The sequence below is a fragment of the Arachis hypogaea genome, chromosome 17 (genome assembly GCF_003086295.3).
Source record: "Arachis hypogaea cultivar Tifrunner chromosome 17, arahy.Tifrunner.gnm2.J5K5, whole genome shotgun sequence".
Taxonomy (NCBI): Eukaryota; Viridiplantae; Streptophyta; class Magnoliopsida; order Fabales; family Fabaceae; genus Arachis; species Arachis hypogaea.
In genome coordinates this window covers 81,437,502-81,452,447 of record NC_092052.1, presented here as the reverse complement: position 1 = coordinate 81,452,447, position 14,946 = coordinate 81,437,502, and positions in this window count along the sequence as shown.

The window sequence follows — 14,946 nt, the reverse complement described above, 5'->3', positions numbered from 1 at the left end:
GTTCAAACAACAGCTGAGTTTGATAACTCAAGTGTTATCAATTACTTAACCAAAGCCAAAAGGAGAAATAAATCTACTTGAATAAAAATGCCTTCAGATGGAAAGCAGTAGTAACATAAATAAAAGAAAGAAATCTTAAATCTGAAATACCTCAATTTGCATTTAAACATAAATTCAAGTCCTAACATGGAAAGGTTCATAAGCCAAATTGAAGAGATAAATAACAATTAAAGTAATAGAATAAATAAAACTGGAAAGTAATTTAAAGGAATATTGAACCTGTGATTGAAGAAATAACCATAAACTGAAAGGAATCCTAATTCTAAAAATCTGAATCCTAAATCCTAAGAGAGAGGAGAGAGCCTCTCTCTTTCTCTAAAACTATATCTAAATCCTAATATTGTGAATTATGAAAGTATGATTTATGAATGAATGGATTCCCCCACTTTATAGCCTCTAATATGTGTTTTTTAGGCCAAAAACTGGGCCAGAAACAGCCCAGAAATTGCTATGGGCGAAATCTGCCACGCTGATTTTTGTCACTGCGATGTGTCCGCGTGGAGCATGCGTTCGCGTTGCCTATATGTACGGCCACCATAACAAATTATGTATCAAATCGAAGCCCCAGACGTTAGATTTCTAACGCAACTGGAACCGCATCATTTGGACCTCTGTAGCTCAAGTTATGATCGTTTTAGTGCGAGAGGGTCAGGCTAACAGCTTTGCAGTTCCTTCAACTTCTTGTATTCCTTCCACTTTTGCATGCTTCCTTTCCATCCTCCAAGCCATTCCTGCCCTGTAATATCTGAAAACACTTAACACACATATCACGGCATCAAATGGTAATAAGAGAGAATTAAACATAGCAAATTTAAGACCAAAGAAGCATGTTTTCAATCATAGCACAAAATCAGGAAGAAAAACGTAAAACATGCGATTAGGATGAATAAGTGGGTAAAGAGTTGATAAAAAACACTCAATTGAGCACAAGATAAACCATGAAATAGTGGTTTATCAACCTCTTCATACTTAAATATTAGCATGTCCTCATGCTAAGCTTAAGAGAAGCTATAAAGGAGTGAAGAGGAATGGTAGAATATATGAAATGCAACATATCTATATGAATGCAACTACATGCAGAATGTTTCTACCTACTTGGTTAAAAGTAAGAAAATCTTTTAAGAACAAATATGAACTGGATTTCACTAATTCAAATCACAAAATAAAGTACAAGTGAACTTGCAGAAGAAAATAGCTCATGAAAGCCGGAAACGAGGAATTGAGCACCGAACCCTCACTGGAAGTGTATGCACTCTAATCGCTCAAGTGTTTAAGCTTCGATTCTCTCAATTCTCTACTAACCTTGCTTTCTAAGGCTTGCTCTTCATCTAACAATCAACAAAAATTTAATGCACAAATACACAAATCAAGAGGTCTTTTTGAGGGTTGTAATGGGGTTAGGGTCAAGGTAGGATTGTATTTGGCCAAGTGGACTAAAATTTGAATCCTTAATTAACTTAAACTTTCCATCTAACTTTAGGCAATCCATGTAATCATAATACAATATTTAACTATCCATTAACCATGTTTTCTACATATTCATGCATTCTAATTTCAAGTACAGTACATATGCATTGCTTTCACCATTTACTTTGGGGCATTTTGTCCCGTTTTTGTCATTTGCTCTTTTTCTTTTCTTTTTCTCCTTTTTTTTATTATTATTTTTTTCGTTTATATTTATGCCTTTTTTTTCTCAATGCATATGATTAATTTATTGAATGCATGAATATGTCCTAAACATTTCTTTCACATTTTCAGAAAATTCTAACATACTCAATTCTCAAACCAAATGTTTCCAAACCAAATTTCCCCACACTTAAATCATAAGCACTCTCACTAGTCTAAGCTAACCAAGGATTCAAATTAAGGACATTATTGTTTTCCGCTTAGAGTTAATGATGTGCTGTAGTAAAGAATAAAAGGGGTAAAATAGGCTCAAAATTGGTTTGCAAGGGATAATGAAAGGCAAGGCCATATGGGTATGTAAGCTCAGTGAAACAAAGGCCTCAATCATATAAGTGCATGCATACATCAAACCATGGAAATATAGAATTAAGCAAGACAAAGATCACAATTTTAGAGAGAACAACACACACCAAAAATAAGATGTTGGTTGATAAAATGCAACCAATTCAAATAGGCTCAAAGTCTCACTGGTTTTGTGTGTTCGAGCTGTAAGCCATGTTCTAGTATAATATTTCTTCAAACAAGTTTAACAAAAAAATTTTTAATTCAAATTAGTGAAATGTTATAAAAAGTTTCTTGAAAAAGAAATTATTACTTTAACCAAGTGGTAAAATATGTACAAAATCAAATAAATATGCAATCAAACATGCAAATACAACAATGAACAAACAAAGAAAATAAAATATTGGTGTTGAAAAAAAAATAACTAACCCACGGAAGTCGGTATCGACCTTCCCACACTTAGAGATTGCACCGTCCTCGGTACATGCTGAGATGTACAAGTGGACGGGTTGCTACAACTGACGCTTGTAGATAGAGGTGCCTTAGCTGGAGGTCTCTTGGTTCCTTTCCATGCCGGTGTCTTGTCAGTGGCCTTCTCTTTTCCTTTCTTGGTACCCATGCCTAAGGAAGAAGAAAAAGGAAGAGTGTGAAATATAGAAAACTAAGACCGGAAGGGAGGAAATTCCAAGCGATAAGGAATGCCAAAGGAAAGATGATAGCCCAACTACATGGTAGCTACAACATGTAGAGAAGACAACAATAAAGATCAAAAAGGGCAATTCAAAATAATTACATGCAAGAGGGTAAAAACATGCAAATAATAGGCATGAGAAGCATAGCTCAAGCATTAAGTAATAAATGTGCCAAATTAAAGAGCATGTGTAATGATGACAATTGTGAATGATAATCTCAAATACATGTGGAGCACAAGTGTTGTGAAAAAGAGGTATGCAAGTGAGAGAGTAAAATAAAATAAGATTCAAAATGCCATAAAAGCTTTTTCACAAACACTAGGTGTGCAAGTTAAAATAGGGATGAAAATAATGTAATCCAAATGTATATGAGAGCCATAAGTAAATGTGAATTGTCAAATCTCTCCTCAGAATAGCCACATGCGCAAATAAAAGAAGGTACTATCCAAATAAAACTCCAACACCAACATAAAAATGCATGAAAAAGAATTGAAAAAGAAACCAAAAGGAATTAAGCAAAGATGAAATTGAGAAGAAAAAAGAACAAATAAATGCATTAAATTAAAGGGATAGAAGAGTAGAGGGGGAGAAGAAAAGAAAGAAAGAAGAAAGAAGAAAACATAGAAAAAATTAGGATTAGAAATAAAAAGATAAGATAATTGGCGCTGATCTGGATAAGTTGTGCGACGCAGGCGACGCGGAGGCGTGGGTGACGCGGTCGCGTGGTGTGCGATATTATTCAGGTGGCGCGGACGCGTGGGTCACGCGATCGCGTGACTTGATTTAAACAAATGGCGCGAGGGCAGCCATGCGTTCGCGCAACTCTCTGTTTCAAACCCATTTTGCGAAAATTCAGGGTGACGCGTGCGCGTGGGTGACGCGCACGCGTGAATGGCCTTTCTTTTAAAAATGATACGGACGCGTGGGGAACGCATTTGCGTGGTAGGGCTTGTGCTTCTAGCATGGTTTCAGCCCCACTCCATCATAACTTAGTGCCATACACCCATTTACGTCGATTTCACAGGGCCACGCGTTCGCGTGGGTGACACGGATGCGTGGGGAGGCTATATCGCAAACGACGCAAACGCGTCAGTGACGCGGTCGCGTGGTCATGTTTGTGCCTAAGGCACGCCTGCAGCCAAGCTTTCGCGTGACTCTCTGTCTAATTCTCTTCTCTTCAAAATGCACTGGTGATGCGGACGCGTCAGTGACGCTTACGCGTCGCGTGCATTTTTTTTTTATTATACAGGATGCAAAATGCAATGATAGTGTGGATGCTATGAATAATTCCAGGTTTAATGAAAATAGAATAAAATAAAACTCAAAAACAAACAATACGAAATAAAATTAAAATTGAAAAGGAACGATCATACCAGGGTGGGTTGTCTCCCACCTAGAACTTTTAGTTAAAGTCCTTAAGTTGGACATTTGGGGAGTCCTTTGTTATGGTGGCTTGTGCTTGAACTCATCCAAGAATCTCCACCAATGTTTGTGATTCCAATGGCCTCCGGAATCCTAAACTAGGCGCAGAAAGCCTTCAAGCATGTTAAAGCAAGTGACAAGGCCCCAAGAGTGTTGATTTCTAGACTGAATTCCGGGGTCCCAAACCTTGCTTTTGCACCCGTCTTCTTGTTGATCATCATGATTCCATCCGGGTAGCAAGCAATCTGAATTCTCACTAAAGTGGCCAACCAACTTCCTAGACCCATTCAGTTGAGCTTTACACCAACCTTTGCATTTAAACTTTGATCTTTCCACCATATTGAATCTTGCATGACGATTCCTACCACTAACCATCTCCCGCTTGCTCTTATAGCCACAAAGAGCTCTAAACTGACCATCTGTCTCAAGAAAAGCATATTCAAGTGAGCTAATTAAGGTTAGAGATGAGAGATTTACCCACTTGAATGAAGGGATGGATGGTGATGGCTTTGGGGGAGAGGTTGATGAGAGGAACTTTTGCGTGGTCTAGAAATTTGCGGATAAATCCTCATTGCAAGTATTGTTTCTAAACCTTCAAAAGTCCTTTCATACAAACGTTTTGGTAGTCACAAGTAACAAACCCCTAAATAAATTGATAACCGAAGTATTCAAACCTCGGGTCGTCTTCTCAAGGAACTGCAGGGAAGTATGTTCTTATTATTGGTTATGGAGATTGTAAATTGGGGTTTTGAGAATGAGGAGTGAATAGTTTAATTAGCAATTAAAGTAAATGAAGAACAAGTAATTTAAATGGCAAGTAAAATAAATAAATGACTGTAAATAAACTTTTGGCAAGGTATGAGAAATTGGAGGTCATATCCTAGTTATCCCTATCAATGATGATGAGAATTGAATCTTAATTCCACTTTGTTAACCTTTACTAAGATAAAGAAAGGTCAAGGGATTAATTGGTCTGATCTTTGAATCCTATTTATTTCCTAAGAAAAGATTGGGATTATTGAAGTTCAATTTAACTAACAAGATAACAATTATCAATCATGTTTGAGTTTGATAACTCCTGAGTTACTGATTTTTTAACCAAGACCAAAAGGAGAAAATTAAATTTACTGGAATAAAAATGTCTTCATATGGGAATAACAATAATGTAAATAGAAGAAAGCAATATTAAACTGAAATACCTCAAATAACATTAATTCAAAAGAGTAATCTGTAACATGGAAGAATTCATAAATTAAATTGCAAAAGTAATTAAAAGGGAATATTGAACCTGATAAAGAGATAATCCTGAAAGCGAATAAAATCCTAATTCTAAATCCTAATCCTAAAGATTGGAGAGAGAGGAGAGAACCTCTCTCTAAACTAAATCTAATTCATGGAAAACTAACTAAAGTGGAGACTCCCCTTGAATGAATGCATTCCCCCACTTCATAACCTCTGGTCTATGCCTTCTGGACTTGGATTTGGGCCAAAAAAGGCTTTAAAATTCGCTATGAGCATTTTCTGCAATTTCTGGTGCGTGGCCTCTGTCACGCGTTCGCGTGGGTCACGCGGTCGCGTCATTCGGAGTTGTCATTGCCACACGGTCGCGTCAGTCATGCGACCGCGTCATATGTGTTCTACTTAAGGTGCGCGGTCGCGTCAGTCATGCTGCCGCGTCGCTGCTTCTTCGCGCTTGGCATGCGTCCGCGTCGCCCATGCGATCGCGTGGATGCCAGTTTCTCCAAAAACTCCGTTTTGTGCTTTCCTTCCATTTTTATATGTTTCCTTTCTATCCTTTAAGTCATTCCTGCCTTAGAAGATCTGAAACTACTCAACACACTAATCACGGCATCGAATGGAAATAAAGGTAATTAAAATAATTAATTTTAAAGCATAGGAAACATGTTTTTCACATACATCACATAATAAGGGAGGGAAAGTAAAACCATGTAAATAATATGAATAAGTGGGTGAAGGATTGAATAAATCACTCAGATTAAGCACAAAATATATCATAAAATATGGGTTTATCAGAGGTCTCCAACAACTTTGGCAAGGTGATTTCCAGCACAATTCCCTTGTGCTCTTCTTTGACAGTTTCTACCTCTTTGTAAGCTTCTTCAATATCAACCTCTTCCTCTTGATAGCTTTCTTCCAATTCAATCTCTTCTTCATCGTTCACCAAGGGCATGAGAGGTTGTGCTTCTTCTTCTTTGATCTCCATATCTAGTCCAATGGGAGAGGATTCAAATGTAGATAAGAATTCATTAATGATTGAATCCATTTCTTGATCATCCCCTTCAAAGTCTTCAACCATGATATGCATTGGAGGTTGTACACCCTCCTCAACATCAATTTCAAATGTCTTTGAGGGAGGCTCTATAACTTGACTTTCCCATGGAGGTTCAGCATCTCCTAAGTCTTCAACCAATTCTTCTTCTTTGATAATTTTAGCTTCCTCCACTTGTTCCAGTACAAAGTCATGCTCCTTACTGTCCAGTGGGGTTTCTAGTATCTCCTTCATGCTGCGTTCTTTGTTAGATTCTCCATATGAAGCCATGGGGGTTCCTTGAGTGTTAGAACATCGGGAAGGCAGTCGATTTATCGCTTGATTCAATTGGTGAAGTGTGGCATGAAATTTTTCAAATGTTTCCTTGAGTTGCTCCGTTGTTTCTTGGGGTGATGGATATGGACATGGTGCATAGGGAGGTGGTGGTTCTTGGGAGTAATTGGGTTGGAATTAGGATGGATAAGGGTTAGGGTCATATAGAGGTGAATGGTGGTAGTTGGCTTGTGAGTGTGGTTGTTCAAAGCTGCGTTGAGGAGGTGGTTCATAGGCATATGGCGGGGCTTGTTGGTAATTACAAGGGGTTCCACCATATCTATCATCTTGGTATACACCTCGGAATGGTTTCTGACTATAGTAATTTGGTGGGTGATGCTTATCACGAAAGGGTCCACCATAACTATTGTCTCGACATGCATTGTTGAATGGTCATCGTCCATGGTACGTTGGAAGGTGTTGCTACCTAAAGGGTTGATCAGATCCTCGTGGCTCCATCCATCTCTGATTGTTTTGACCTTGATGCATGTTCCTGTTATAGCTTCCATTCCTTTCAACATTATTAGTACCAAACTCAAAGCGACGGGGGTGAGAACTCATAGTAACTAATAAAAATTAAAAACAAAAATAAATAAACAAGCAAAGGAAAATAAAATAAATAAGATAAAAGGTTTGAAAAAGATTTGATTTTAAGATTAGAAAAGGTAAGATAAGTTAGGTAACAGAAGATAAGTTTTAAATTAAAAGGTTTTGAAATTTAAATTTTTGAATTTGAAAATTAAATTTTGAATTTTAAATTTTAAAATTTGAAATTTGAAATTTGAAATTTGAAATTTAGAATTTGAAATTTGAAATTTGAATTTTAAAAAAGTCAACAATATAAGATATGATTTGAAAAAGATTTAAATTTTGAAAAGGTTTGATTTTTAAAATTTTAAATTCAAATTTTGAATTTTGAATTTTGGAATTTAATTGAAATTTGAAATTTGAATTTGAAATAAGATAAGATAAGATTTTGAAAAAGATATGATTTTTGAAAAAGATTTGAATTTTGAAATTTAAAACTAAAATAACATAAGATAAAAAATTTTAAAATAAAAATCTGAATTTTTTTTTTGTAATTTTCGAAAAAATCAATTTAAAAGTAAATATTTACAATAACCAATAATAAGGCACACGTTTGCAATTCCCCGGCAATGGCGCCATTTTGAAGAACGAAACTCTCGCGCAATCTAGAGTTTTCACAATAAATTCGCGTTGTAAGTATAGCTTCTAGACCGACAAGAATTCCTTTCTTACAAAAGTTTGGTTGTCACAAGTAACAAAACCCAAATAAATTTAGAACCGAAGTATTTAAATCTCGGGTCGTCTTCTTAAGGAATTGCAGGGAGGTATGATTTATTATTGGTTATGTAAAACAGTATATTTTCGGGTTTTTGGAATAGGGAACAAGTAATATAAATAACAAGAAAAATAAATTAATAATTAATAAAATCTCTTGGCAAGGTATGAGAAATTGAAGTCCTATCCTAGTTATCCTTATCAGGTGTGATGAGAATTGGATTCTGCTCCCACTTTAATTAACCTCTAACTATGAAGGTAAGTTAAGTGGATGAATCAATTTGATTCCTCAGGTCCTAGTCAATTCCTAAGAAAAGACTAGAGTTATTGGAATACAAATCAATCAGCAAATTCCAATGTTCAAACAACAGCTGAGTTTGATAACTCAAGTGTTATAAATTACTTAACCAAAGCCAAAAGGAAAAATAAATCTACTTGAATAAAAATGCCTTCAGATGGAAAGCAACAGTAACATAAATAAAAGAAAGAAATCTTAAATCTAAAATACCTCAATTTGCATTTAAACATAAATTCAAGTCCTAACATGGAAAGGTTCATAAGCCAAATTGAAGAGATAAATAACAATTAAAGTAATAGAATAAATAAAACTGGAAAGTAATTTAAAGGAATATTAAACCTGTGATTGAAGAAATAACCATAAACTGAAAGGAATCCTAATTCTAAAAATCTAAATCCTAAATTCTAAGAGAGAGGAGAGAGCCTCTCTCTTTCTCTAAAACTACATCTAAATCCTAATATTGTGAAATATGAAAGTATGATTTATGAATGAATGGATTCCCTCACTTTATAGCCTCTAATCTGTGTTTTCTGGGCCAAAAACTGGGCCAGAAACAGTCCAGAAATCGCTGGGGGCGAAATCTGCCACACTGATTTTCGTCACTGCGATGCGTCCGAGTGGAGCACGCGTTCGCGTCACCTAGCTGTACGGCCACTATAGCAAATTATATATCAAATCGAAACCCCGGACGTTAGCTTTCTAACCCAACTAGAACTGCATCATTTGGACCTCTGTAGCTCAAGTTATGATCGTTTTAGTGCGAGAGGGTCAGGCTGACAACTTTGCAGTTCCTTCAAGTTCTTGTATTCCTTCCACTTTTGCATGCTTCCTTTCCATCCTCCAATCCATTCCTGCCTTGTAATCTCTGAAAACACTTAACACACATATCACAGTATCAAATGGTAATAAGAGAGAATTAAACATAGCAAATTTAAGACCAAAGAAGCATGTTTTCAATCATAGCACAAAATCAGGAAGGAAAACGTAAAACATGCGATTAGTATGAATAAGTGGGTAAAGAGTTGGTAAAAACCACTCAATTGAGTATAAGATAAATCATGAAATAGTGGTTTATAACTAGGCCATTACAAATATAGTACTCCATCACAGATATCCAGCTAGTTCATCCCCAGTACTTCAAAAACCTAAATCTCCGTCTTCTAAACTCATTACCAGAAAATAACTAGCTAACTAATTTATTGTATTCTTTTAGGTTTCAAATCCTAAAAACAAGCTAAGAGGTCTTAGACCAGTGTTATAGAAGTTTACAAGCTTGCAGAGAAGGTAATACTGTTAAGAAAAGGTTTTCATTGAGAAAGAGGGCTTGCGCGTATGCATAGGGTTGTGTGTATGCACGCACCAGAAGAGTTTTCTCAACTTATGCGTAGGCATAATGGTGTGCGTACGCACTCAACAGAAGGCTCTTCCCAGATTGTGTGTATGCATGATGTTGTGTGTACGCACAACTTACAACTTTCACATGGTGTACGTGCACACCCCTCGTGCGTACGTGGGCACACAATCCAAAACTTCAAATTTTTTGCAACATCACAGATTTCATATTTTTTACCCAAATTTCCAATGTTCATATCGTTTTCTACGAAACTTCGATTTCCACAAAATCTATACCATTTTAAATCTCCTTAAATTATCTTTAATTTGATATAAAATTCAATCAATTTCAGAAACCAAAGCTCAAGATATGATCCGCCGAAGTTAGCCAAAAATTTATTTTTACCAAAAACCTTTTATACCTCAAATTTACCAAAGCTCCCAATTCATATCAATTATTCCACATCCAAAACAGTCCCAATGTACCTAAATTATATTCATATACCTTCTCATTATTCCATAACTTAGAAACATGTAATATCATCCATTCATACACCAAATTCGACTTATAAAACTCAAATTTCAGTAATTAATATCCCAAAATATCATTTCACCATCCTAAACATTTATCAACATCAACAAGCCTCATAATTCATTATCAATCCTCATAATCATCATTGTTCAACCCCACATCATAAATCAACATCATCATTCATTAAAATAATCACAATAATCACAATAATCATACATCAACAATTATCAACAACCAATTCAATCCTATCCTAAGGTCTACTAGCCTAAGTGTCCATAAACATTACATATTACATAGAGAAAACTGAAACCATACCTTGGCCGATTTTTAATATGCGTAAAACACTGAATTCTCAACCAAGATCAACAAGTCCAGCCACCAAGTCCACTTTCATGCAATCAAGTCACCAATATACTCCACATAACACCAATACAAGCTAGCAATTACACAAAATTCTACAAATCAAACCCAGGGTTCCATATATACATAAAACCACAAGTGATTTGGGTTTTCTTACCTTAATCACAGAAATTGAGGGATAAAATCCAATGATTCGTCATTATTGGTTGGCACCTAAACAACCAAAACACAAAAATTCGCTCAAAACCAAAACCTTAAATTCAAAATTCACAAGGGCTAAGAACTGGGCAGGGATTTTCAAAAATCTTACCACTTTGGTTACATGAAAATAACGTGCTCGGTGAGAGCTTCGCGTGGCCGCAAACCTTTGCGAATCGGAGCATTGTATCTCGAGTTATGATCATAAGAGTGAGGAAGTGAATAGTAACTCTTCTCTCCCCTTTCACTCTCAACCCGTTAGCATTTTTGGCACGTTTGGCCTAATTTTAGGCCAAACCTTTAAAATTAGCGCCCGTGTTTCAATTCTAAGCATTTTCCTAAATTTGTCTACTATTTTGTCATTTCTAGCAAAACAAAGTGGTAAGAGACTCTCAATTTTCGTCCAGTTCTCTGCCCTAACAGATTTCACAATTTTGGATTTGGTTGTTGAGTAGATTTTTTGTTTTTGATTATTTAGGGGTGATCTAGTGTTAGATTATTGTTGGATTTTGCTCCTAATACCATCGAGTTAGGTAAGGCACTTCAAAACCCTTGTGGATTATTTATTTTGTGGATTCTAGGATTGATTTTGGTATATTGCATGATATTTGTTTGAAATTTGTGATTATTGGAGTTGGTTTTGGCTATTGGATTGAACTTTGGTGGCTGGAGCTTGGTTGAACTTGATTAGAGGTCATTTGGTGTTTTGAGTTGTATAGAAATCGGCTGAAGTATGGTCTTGGTTTTCTTTAGTTAATATGCAATGTTTCATAAAACTTAGGCTAGTATACCATAAGATAGGATTGAATTAAATAAATGGTTTATTGAATTGTGTGTGTGACATATGAATTGTGATGAAGGTTGAACGACTTGTGTATGTTGGAATATGATTATGATGATTATAATGTGATGATGATTGATAAGGATTATGAATATGGCAATTAGTGGGAAATTGTGTTTTTAGAATAAAATTATTGGATTTGTTAATGCATGACTGAAGAAGATGGAAAATTGAATATATTAGGTGTGAAATGGTTGAGGAAGTAGTAGAAAGTAATTGATCATATGTATATGAGTATTGATATTGAATGGTAGGTTTTGGTATCGGTTAAAGTGTATTAGAAATTAGTTTGGATTCATGTTTGGAAAACTAGAGAAAGTTGTGCACCGGACCCTCAATTTTGATGAAATTTGATTTAAATGAAAGTTGGGTCCAAGAGATTTAAGACGTTTAGGAAAGGATGAAAAATATTTTAAAATTAGAAAGTTATGCGCGTTTGAAGTTTGGGACAAATTCTGAATTCTGCAGCTTTTAACTTTTTCAACGGTTTTTGAGGCATTAGTATGCGGACAGTAACTCTTCGATTAACTTAGCTTGGCTAATGCTTCATCAAATATCTTTCATCCTCAAGTTACTAATGTCATTTATATTAGTAACTCATATATATTTAACCCTATATATATTATTACTTGTGTTTTAATATATTCAGTTTTAATAAATATCCATTTGAGATATTTATAACTTGAACCGCCGACTCGGTTACACCGAAACTTAACACCTCGCCATATTCAATAATGAAAATCATCACCACCTTCACTTTATTTATTCATACATTTGGGAAAAAAAAGAAAGAAAGAACCAAAGCCAAAGAAATAAAAGAAGCTGTCTTATATGTATACATTTGTACATATATATAACCGTGAATCATATTAAGCATGACACTTAATCATTCCCATTATATTAATCATCATCATCTAGCTTAATTAGGATTCATTGCATGCACGGTGAGAAAGAAAGAAGGAAGTGATCGAGAGAGAAAGAGAGAGAACTGTGACTCCTTTTAATCTTTCGGCTTCAATTTCTTGGGATCTGTAACTCCAATAAAAAATATAATCCGATTAAAGTGTTCGTATCTTCCTCCTCTATGTGTTGGTGTCACTGTTGTTCGGTAGAAATTGACGGTGACAAAGCTCCCCTTTCCCTTGATTTCGGCCAATCAGATTTCTAGGAGGCACAGACAATTTCTGACATTTTCTTCTTCAGCAACACGGTCAGAATGCTTCTATAGAGCTTTCAGTATTTTGATTTTGTATGGAGGTAGGGTTACCGTAAATTCTCACTGATTAACTTGTATTTAACAAGTGAAGTTGATGTTTGAACTAATTGTTGTCAGAATTTGATTGATTTTGTTTGATTTTAATGTTGAACTTTATGGAATCTTGGTGATTTGGTAAGTGTGTCTCAGCCAGTGGTGCACGAATCCCCACACTTTTGTACAGCTGTACCAGCAAGTGCACTAGGTCGTCCAAGTAATACCTGAGCAAGTCAAGGTCAATCCCACAAGGATTGTGGGTTGAAGCAAGCTATGGTTATCTTGCAGGTCTTAGTCAGGCAAATCAGAAGGTTGTTTTGATTAAAGGAAACTATTCATAATTTGTATTTGTGAATTGGAATGAAATTAGTTGGATTGAGACAAGCGCAATCAGTAATAGGAATATGGTTAATGATTGGAGTTGCTTTGTCTTTCTGAATTAACTCTGGTAGTACTATTTTCTTTGCTTGTGAATGATGTCTTTCATGGCAGGCTGTATGTGATTGACGCCTTTATTGAGAGGTCGTCAATACGCCTCCAGATCTGAACCCCAGGGTTAGTGTGGATCCATTCTGATTAAGGGTGAAGCTCGTACAGTCCATTCTACTTAATGATCCTACTCAAAGCGTGATGAGTCCATATTTGCTGATATATTTTGACTTGATTTGAGTGAATTTCATCACATAAACCTACACTTAAGCACAAAAATAGCATACTTTCGTGATTTCTCCCTAGATTGAACATAAATATGAAAACTTGCATTTTTCTGCTTAAATTAGTGATTTTAATTCCACTTTTATGCCATTCGATGCTATGACTTGTTTGTTGAGTGATTTAAGGCCCTAGAGGCAAGATTTGCTAGGCAAAAGTGGAAGAAAGCATGTACAAGGAAGAATACATGAAGAAAACAAAGGAGAAGCACACCCTTACGTAGGCGTGCGCACAACCACATGTGCGTACGCACAGGAGCCAAACCAGCAAGTGTGCGTACGCAACCCTCTGTGCGTACGCACAAGTGAGAATTCAGAGAAGTGTGCATATGCACACATCTGTGCATACGCACAGGTCCCTCCACGTGGTTCCATTAATGAAACACGTGATTCACAATTTTGGTAGCCTTTGGCCCAGTTTTGGAAGGCTTGGTGCTGAATAGGAAGTGCTATATCAAGGGGAATTGAAGCCATTAGTGAGTATTAGAGTAAGAGGCCTCCTTTTAATTTTTAGCATAGTTAATTAGGAGTAGGAGTAGTGTAGAGTAGAGAATTCTCTCCTAGGGTTTATGTAGTTTTCACTGTAGCATTTTATAGCAAGCTTTAATCTTGGATGTTGATAAACTCTTTTGTAAGTACTTTCAATTTCCTCTTTAATTTCACTACCTTTGCTTTTATGTTCTCATGGTTCAAGTTACTTTATTTATATATGCAATTTTAGTATCTTGAACTTTTGATTTAAGAATTTAATGTTTTATGCTTCCTTTATGTTTGATTGAATGGTAATTGTTGATATTGTGAATATTTTGGTTATAGTTTTCATTATCTTTTGCAATTTTACATGTTTTGTTTTTATGCCCACAAGGTGTTTGTGAAAATGCCAATTATGGATTTGGAGTAGATTTTCACACCTTGGCTTGGGATTTTAGTTCCTAGGTTTCATAACTCTTGGTTATATTTGTATTTTGAAAATTAAACTTTGATTGAGAGGGTTATTTGTTAGTTTGGACTATGCTACCAAAGAAGAAATTTTGTTGCTAAACTTCCGAACCATCGTGATCTTCTACATCATGTTTTTGGCGCCGTTGCCGGGGATGCAATTGAGTGCTAGTTTTTGGTTGTTGTAAACACGTTGATATTGTAAATATCCTACTTTTTGCTTATTTGGTTGTTTTTGCTAATATTTAGGTGTTTGTTTTTATTGTTTATTAATGTCTTTTATTTTTATTTTCTACTTTCTCTATGAGCTATCACCCTTGTTGCTTGGAGCTTGGTTGTGAGTATTTTGCAGGGTATGACGAATTCAAATTGGGATTGCATAATGGAGTGGGAAAATCGATGGAGGGAGGAGCAATCTTTCCCATACTACAACGAGCA